The following is a 9458-nucleotide window of genomic DNA, read 5'->3' as shown; positions in this document are numbered from 1 at the left end:
AAAGAAAGCTAAGTACCCTAGATGAATCATCCCTGACAAGCAGGATTGGACAATAGCAGGATAGAACACCATGAACTCCAATTCAAGCAGGGCAAGGACAGCTGACTTAAGAGGCTGACTTTGAATAAGGGGCATGTCTATCTGCTTTGCCAAGTGTTACATCACGAGAACATAAAACATTCCCAGTTTTTCTTTAATGGACTCTGCCTGAGGTGGGGAAATCTATCTTAGATGAATAAAAAATCCTCCCCGAGAGCTCAACTCTGCTTCCTTAGCAAGATTTTGTCCTTTTGATAACAATTACACTGTATTTGTATATCCCTTAAAGTGCTGCCTCTGTATTTAGTGCTCCAAGCTCTGGGTCGGGAAATTCCTGAAGATTTGGGAGGTTAGATCCTGGGAAAGGAATGACTTCAGCAAGGTAAAGGTAAAGGTATCCCCTGTGCAAGCACCGAGTCATGTCTGACCCTTGGGGTGATGCCCTCCAGCGTTTTCTTGGCAGACTCAATACGGGGTGGTTTGCCAGTGCTTCCCCCAGTCATTACCATTTACCCCCCAGCAAGCTGGGTACTCATTTTACTGACCTTGGAAGGATGGAAGGCTGAGTCAACCTTGTGCCGGCTGCTGGGATCAAACTCCCAGTCTCATGACCAGAGCTTCAGATAGCATGTCGGCTGCCTTACCACCCTGCACCACAAGAGGATTATTTCAGCAGGGTATAATGCCATAAAGACCAAATTCCAAAGCAGCCATTTTCTCCCAGGGAATTAATCAGTCAACTGGAGACCAGTTGTAATTCTAAGACAACTCCAGCTACCAACCAGAGGCCGGAAACTTAGGTACATTTTTTCATGGCTCAGGTGAGGATTAGTATGTTAAGCAAGCCTTGGAGCAACCAGTAGTGCCTCATGCCCATTGAACCCCATTACCTTGCATAAGGAACAACTCTGAATCCCTTGTCACCGTTTCTGTAATGTGGGGTCTCAGCCCTGCAGGAACCAATTGGCTCAGCTTCCTGCTATATGTTTGGGCAGGAGGCCACTGTGAGCTTTCCCAGTACGTTAAAGGATCAGTCAAGCCCAGTCAGTAATCTTTACAGCAGCCCTATAAATAGAGTTTCCATCTCTAGGTTCAAAAATGCCTGAAGATTTAATGGGTAGATCCTGGGGAGGGCATGATTTGGAGAGCAAGGGACCTCACCAGGGAGTATTATGCACAGCAGGGAACCTCGCAAAAAGTCTGCACATTTTTTTTGTTGTTTCTGAATGTTGCACCGTTTTCCCCATGGACTACCCACCTTAGTATTTTCAATTCTGCATGGTCCTCACTCTTCATAGCAGCAGGGTGCACCTTTCCCATTTTGTTTCCTTGCTGTATTTAAAAATTGCTTTACTACGACTTTTCCTTTACAATGGTACCAAGACACTTTTTTTAGCATATATAAACATGTTTTTGGTCTCCTCTCCTGTGCCATCGTACACCAATGGGTGAACAGACAGCCCCTTTATATTTGCAGTCCTTGGTCTACCAGTGGGAACTCAAAACATCCCTTATCTGGCAGCACCCTTTCCACCTCTGCCATTACAACATTTCACCAGCCAGGGGCGCAATGTTGAATCACCAATCTATCTCCATGCTCGCACTGTGTCTAGAAGTATGAATGAACATAATTACTTCCATTGTGCATGCACACAAAAGGTCATATGAATCAGATTTGCTCAAATGCCAATATCTGAAATGTCCATGGGTGCAACAGGGCAGAAGAATGGTAACGGGAAATTTGCGATCCTTAAAGGTACCTCGGCAGGCCACCCAAAAAGCTTCAGAGAAACAAACTTACCGATTAAAGGCAATAAAAGCTAAACAAGTGGTAGGCAACCTCCGTCTTCTGTTTTCCTTCCTTGCCGCGCATGAACATATCCCCCCCATCAATCATTAGCTTAAAGAGGCAAAGGACATCAATGGGTGGGTGGCATGCGTGGAAATGAGAGAGCACAGCTGCTCTGAGGCTCCAGAGTGTGTCAGTTTGAGTCTTGAGTTCGCATGTATGTTTTGAAAACTTTATGTTTATTACTGTTGAAGAGACATCTTTTAAAACCTCCTTCCATCCTTTTGAGTAGCGATCCCCAACCTGTGGGCCGCGGACCACATGTGGTCCATAGACTAATTGGAGGTGGGCCCCGAAGGACACCTTCTCCCCTCCCCCCGGCCCTTTACTTCATCCCCCCCGGCCCTTTACAACACACTTCGGGTGTCATTGTCTCCCATCACTCCCAGTTGGGACTATCTCGTTGCAGAGAAACAAGCTCAGGGTTCCCATTGATTTGTCATTGTTATGAGTTAAAATTTCCATGAAAATAAAATGTTCCTTATGTTCCTTGTTGTGGCGTGTCTGTATCTTATTTTGAAGGGATGTTTAAACATTACCATAGCGATCAGAGAGCGTTAGGGCAGTGGTTGAGAGTAGAGGAGTAAACTACCCCCCACCAGGCCTCAGTAAAAGGCACTGAGTGTCCCTGGTGAGTGGTCCCCAGCGTTGAGTGGTCCCCGGTGATAAAAAGGTTGGGGACCACTGCTTTTGAGGATTGTCTTGAGGGTAGGGGGAGTGAGCAGCAATGCCTTGGGAAGGGAATGTTTGGAGACAGATCATAAATGAAGCAAAAAACATACAACTTTTACCTTGGGAGATTTATGGAGAAACCCCAAGAGTGGTTTTAGGATTTGTGGGTCGCATGGCACCAGAGCCCTAGCAGAGTATAATTGTGGAGGGAAGTTCCCAGACGGAGGGCCGAGGGGCCTGGGAATGTGGAAAGGGCTGTCACTGTGAGTGCCCTAGAACAGATGAACGGTGGGGAAGAGAGAGGCTACAGCCCTGCTCTGTGAGGAAGAAGGCACATTGTGGGCCCCTGAACGCAAAGGGCCAGTACCACATCTCTTTTGTGCCACATGGATAATCCGGCCCTGGAGACGGTCTGGTGCTGCATGCCCCTCCCCACATTTGAAAGCAGCTTCCTAGAGTCTGTTCTCATGTCCCAAGACAAGGGAGAAGGACTCAGGATTACACTATATGGTTACTGGCATGACAATACAGTCTCGTAGTTCCAGTAATTTTGACAGTGAAAGTTGGTAGTCATTGATGGTGAGGGGATCCTTTTGTCTGGAGAAGAACATGTGGACACCGCAAATGTGGTTTTGCTGCTTTTGCCATTAATCCCAAACTTTGACAGCAGTGTTCCTCCCAAGGAGGCCGAAGTGGGTTCCTTCTTTGCCCGTATTCTTGTTCATTCTTATTTGTGAAGTCATTAAACCAAAACTATCTAAAAGAAAGAGCCTCTTGTGGCGCAGAGTGGTAAGGCAGCCGTCTGAAAGCTCTGCCCATGAGGCTGGGAGTTCAATCCCAGCAGCCTGCTCAAGACTGACTCAGCCTTCCATCCTTCCAAGGTTGGTAAAATGAGTACCCAGCTTGCTGGGGAGTAAACGGTAATGACTGGGGAAGGCACTGGCAAACCACCCCGTATTGAGTCTGCCATGAAAACGCTAGAGGGCGTCACCCCAAGGGTCAGACATGACTCGGTGCTTGCACAGGGGATACCTTTACCTTTATCTAAAAGAAGTATGATCCTCCAAAATAAGGTTGGGACCACCACATGCGCCCCCACACTCTGGGGACTATAAAATCAGAGTCCAGTAGCACCTTTAAGACCAACAAAGATTTAATCAAGGCGTGAGCTTTCGAGTGCAAGCAATCTTCCTCAGACTATGATATTCTTACATGACAGGGAATATAATGACATGACATGACAGGGAATATAAGATCATAGTCTGACGAAGGGTGCTTGCACTCGAAAGCTCACGCCTTGATTAAATCTTTGTTGGTCTTAAAGGTGCTACTGGACTCTGATTTTATTGTGCTACTTCAGACCAACACGGCTACCCATTTGAATCTACTCTGGGGACTGTACCTAAGTGTCCTGTTCCGAAGGCTGGCTCAAGCAACATCTGTTCCAAATTGTAGGAACATCTTGGAGAAACCATGGAACACCGGCTGGTTGCAGAGGACCCTCCAGATCCTAAACACACCCACATGACACGGACCTGCAGGGGTGAAGGAAACATATTTCTAGGTGGAAGCTGCATTACACACCATGATGGGGTCTTCCTTAGCAGCAAGCATACATCACTGGTTTGAGGTGGATAGAATTTCTTGCACAACAGTGGCTTTGCAAAGAAATTTTGATCCCCTCCCATCAATTGGTTGGCTCAGGAAACCAAATGTCATTTCCTTTTCTCCTACCTTGATGCTCTCAAAGGTCTCCCAGCCTCACCCCACATTATTGACATAACATCATAAGGTGGTGTGGGGACGACAGGGCCATCATCTCCTGCCACTTAGAAAGTCCTCCCTCAAGCACCCAAACTTCCTTCTGCATTGCAAGGGCGTCTGGGAGTATCTCTCAAGCTCCAAACTTTGTGATTCCTCCCAAAATATGTCACAGCAGTTTATAAGGCTGCTTGTAAACAGCCTTCTGGCATGTCCCAAGCACAGGCAGTGCATAAGGAGGACCACGACCGCTTGTATCTGCCATCTGGTCTCCTTCTTCCAGGAATGCCACATTTTGGAAATATACGCTGGGCATGGCAGTCCCACGAAAGCCACAGAGGAAGTCTCCCACTCTGCATGCAGAACTTACCATTTTTCTCCCAAAGCAGTCATTCTTTTGGCCGTCACCGGTTAGGGGACTAGTCAACCATTAATCAAACCCCGAACCCCAAAACCTTAACATGCATGTCTAAATCATAAAATATTTCAGTCTCTGCAGATATGTGCTTTTCTCTATGATCAAGGCAATGGTTCCTTTCATTTCAGATTCTGAGATCTTCCCTGTTGAGTGACCCAATCTGAAGTTTTTATTTCAAGGGGAGGGAAGGCAGAATTGCCATTCCAAGGAACACATGGCTGACGGTTAATGGAAAGCATAACACAAGGGTGATCGTCAACTTTTGAAAGGCAGACTATGGCCACTGTCCCCAGACTCTGCACTCTCCATGCTCAGCCCCCAAATGCGCAGTTCCCCACGTCTGGAAAAAATCCTTCAGAGCTTTCTGGAAATCGTCTTGGTCAGAAGGATTTTGCTGCCAAAAGCTGTTTTAGTTTGCAGACTTTTAAAATTGCCTTTCGGAGTTTGGAAATGCAGCACATGTGGCACACGGCCCCGTGCATGACTCACTGTCTTAGTGTGGCCAAAAAACAACTGAAAATCACCTTCCCTTCCTTCCCCCCCATCAGACACCCTGTGAGCTCATTGGGCCAGATAAAGTTTGGACAGAACTGCTTATGTGAGGACAGCTCTGTCATGCCAGTTACTGGAACAGGGTTGCCCAGGTGGAGGAAGGTGGAGGAGCAGGGAATCCAACCCAGCTTGTTGATAAGAAGCCACTGGTCTTGACCACAATGGCTCTTAGCCACACATCCACATTAAGCAGTCTGGGTGGGTGGAAGAATGTGATGTTAATGAAGAGTCCTTTAGCACCTCTTTTAAATATATCCAAACTCCCACACACTGGGACTCGAACAGGTAAAGTTGAGACATACAGACCAGCAGATGTCTGCCCTCCTTCCTTACGCACCACCGACTTGCTGTACTTACCATGTTGTGCATGTTTGCACCCACTTTGCCGAGAGCAAAGGTGGTTAAACTGTGGCCCTCCAGATGTCTATTGACTACAATTCCCATGAGCCCCTGCCAGTGAACACTGGCAGGGGCTCATGGGAATTGTAGTCCATGAACTTCTGGAGGGCCGCAGTTTGACTACCCCTGGCCTAGAGGCTTTAAAAGGCTGCTCACTTCTTTGTGGACAACCAAAGGATGAATGTAAAGGTTGGGGTGTAAGGGCATAAGTTCTGTTGCTTGCAGCACGCAGCTGGAAACGCAACCTGTATTATGAAGACAACACACACACAAATGACAACCGCAATGAATGAGAGCCAGCAGCAGAATTACTATTGGGGGGAAGGATCAGACACCTTCCAGTGCTGCGAATGGGGCCATTGTAAGATGGTGGTGTTTCCCGATATACAGATTGTGCTTGAAAAGATGTTTGCCCACACGGAAATGTTTTGCGGAAGTGGAAAGTGTGAAATTATAGCATGGGATTCAAACCTGCAAACTCATTACACAGGCCGGCAGATGCCTTGAGTTCTTCCAGACGCACCGCAATGTTCGTTGCCTTGTGCACTAATGTCAGATGTTGATCGGAGTCTGGAAACAGCGCTCCCAGTGGCCAACTGTTAGCACCACTGCATTGAACTTGGACAGCTAATGCTGCAGCAGCCCCTAGTGATGAGTGGAGACTATGACTAGCAACAAGCCTGTCCTCGAAGCTAGCCAATGAGCGCACAGCACAACAGAGGGCTGACCCTTCCCACCAGGAACTGTTATTTGCGGTTTCTGAGGATTCGGTGTGTTAAAAATTACCAATGCATAATCATTTACAATGTTCTACTACTGGAGATTAAAAAGTCCTATGCGGTACCAGAAAACATGCATAAATGCAGCCGTTTTTTAAAAGGACAACTGACTTTGGTGGAAAAGTAGTAAGTGCATAATACCCCCTGGATATAATGGTATAGAGTCCACCCTTCAAAGCAGCTCTTTGCTTTAGGGCAGGGGCGGCCAAACTGGCTCTCCAGATGCCCGTGGACTACATTTCCCATGAGGTCATGGGAATTGTAGTCCATGGGCATCTGGAGAGCCACAGTTTGGCCAGGCCTGTGGGAAGTGATCTTGTTCATCTGGAGATCAATTGTAATAGCTGGAGATCTCTAGGTGCCACTTGGGACATATGTAGTGCATTGTAATGCATTTCTGCTGTCCAGTCAATGCTGGTTCAGCCCTGCATGTTTATTTCTTGACTAGCAAGAAAGCCCATTGCAAGCAGGACCCAGGGGACACCGGGAGGTGAAGATCTCTGTCTAGCAGGAGGCATAGCAGGTAATCAGGGCTGGTTTGTTGGAGGGAAGGAGGGCTGGTGTGCAGTTTGGGGCAGCTCTCTCTGTCTGTCTCTCTTTCCCTCCATCACAGCAGGGGCGGCTCTCTCTGTGTCTCTCTCCACCTTCCTCGCAGCAGGAGCGATAGGAGAGAATGAGGGCTCGTCTTCAGTTTGGTAGGGCTCTGTACATCTCTCTTTGTCTCTGGCTAGTGTCCAGGGAGAGAGGGCGGGAGCTGTAGGGGCAGGACCAATCAAGGTGCAGCCAGCATTACTGGCTGCACTCTGATTGGCCCTATTCCAACTTGGACAGCCAGACACGTTCCACCCCCCAGGCTGTTTCACAAATATATAGAGGAACCATGGATAAGGATAAGTGCAGCATTGTGCAGTGGTACCTTGAACATGCAAATAACCAATCACAGAAGAAACATGCCCAAGACTTCATATCATTTTCAGCTCTGTTATTGTTCAGTTTGCCTGCTGCTCACCCAGCGGTAAGTCATTGGCACTTTCGCCAAAAATAGGTACCCATATGGCCAGCTCCAGAATTGCAAAGTTCTAGTCCAGAGACATTTTCCTTTTCCCCTGCCCTGCTCAGTTGCAGAGTTTTCCCTGCACCTTGATGCAGAGTTGGGCCATCTCTGTCCATCCCTTCCAAATGCCAGCGATGGGCACAAGAGGAGGAGAAGAAGGTCCCCCAAGCTCTGTGGTGCATCACAGCAGCGGTAAACCACATGCAGAACAAAACCCTGGAAAGAGAGGAAGAGGGAAGGGAGGAGAGAGGGAGGGAGGATGAACAGGCATGAAGGAGAAAGAGTAGCAGTAGCAGCACTGGTCTCTCCCACTAGAGTGTGGGATACAGGCAAGGGACAGTTTCTCCTCATCCTCCTTGCGGACCGTCAATCAGCTAGAAGTCAGGTCCAGGGGCTTCATTTGGCAGAATTCTTCCTCTTGGTGCACAGGCCCCAGAAGATGCCCTACTGCGCCAACACATGGGTCCTCTCCTTGGAAACTGGATTGTGAGTTTAGGTGTATGAGCAACTTGGAAGAGTTCACTAAACAGCTAGGGTTAAATGACAGTGCAGTCTATGACACTTTAAGACCTTTCCCTAAAAGAGTTGCCAGGTCCGCCCTAGCCACCGTTGGGTGACAAGGGAGGGGAGGGTTATAATCAGTTGTAATCCCAAGAAGGAAAATGCAAAACTCCAGAGCTGGGTGACTGTTTTTCCACTTTGAGATGGAACTTCCCTTCACTTAAAAAAAAAAAAATCAGTGGAGTTCTATCCAACACTCCTGTGTATTCCAACATAAAGGAATATAAATCTCTTCCCATTTTTGTTTTTTCCCCCAATTTTTTTTCTCTTACTTCAAGGAGTGAAGCAAGTTTTAGCAATATACTATGGAGGTGTGGTGTCTTTCATTTCAGAAAGAAGCATGTCCCAATTGGGCCCTGCTTCGGACAGGCCACGCCCACTCTCTGCCCACTTAACACTTAGCACGTTATTACAACAGCAAGTCCGCTGTTGAGAGACCAATACAGATGTATTAAATGTATCTTTGTTACACACATATTTAGATATATAAAAATAAATAAGGAACAGAGGCTTATCTGATTGCACACTGGGTATATATACATTAAACCAGCGGCCCCCAACCTTTAGAAGGCTGGGGACCGGCCTGCGGGGGTGGAGGGAGAGCAAGGCCTGGGCGCCGTGCATGTGCAGCAGCTCCGTGCAAAGAAAGAAAGGAGACCAGCTTTGAGACTTCTGGCCTTTCTCTGCATGCCCCTCTCCTCCCCATGCTCGTCGCGGCTCCCCCAGCCGCTCTGCTCTTGTAGCCTCTCACATTTTAAACTTTGCTCTATACCGATCTGCAAAGACAGGCACCCATGAGTCACCCTTCCCAGCGCACCCTCCCCCCCCCCCAAAAAAAAATACAATGCAAAAGGCAGAGTGAGCGAGGGCAGCGCGCTCACGTCTCATTGAGGAGAGTCCTGCAAGCCAGGTGTCGGTGGCACGCCATGGGGGAAGAGTCCCCCCTGGCCTCGCCTGGCCACCGTCGCCTCCTCCTCCTCCTCCTCCAGCCTTTGTAGGCTGGTGGCTGCGTGACTGCTCCATTTCACATCCACAGCGCTGCGGAGCTGCACGACACCCTTCACCTGCTACACCCTCTACCTAGCCCAGCCACTGTCGAGTGAGAAGAGCGACAGCTGCTCGGATGGCATGGCCTGCCCCAGCCCTGCTCCCTTCCCTGCCTCGGCCTTGAGCCCACCTCGCCCCCTCGCTGCTCCCCAAGCAAGCGACCATGCGAGGCCCCACCAGGAGGTGCGTCCTGTTCAAAGAGCGAGCGTGAAGCCGGAGGGGAGCCTCCTTTGTCTTGCGACGCTGATCAAAGGGCCTGGCGCTCCCCTCTCCCCCTCCATGCAGGGCTCGGAATTAAAATCTTTTGAATGGTGATGATAATAAGGC

Source organism: Paroedura picta, chromosome 10 (assembly GCF_049243985.1).
Source record: "Paroedura picta isolate Pp20150507F chromosome 10, Ppicta_v3.0, whole genome shotgun sequence".
NCBI classification, from domain to species: Eukaryota; Metazoa; Chordata; class Lepidosauria; order Squamata; family Gekkonidae; genus Paroedura; species Paroedura picta.
The sequence above is the reverse complement of the archived record's forward strand: the minus strand, read 5'-3'. Positions refer to the sequence as shown.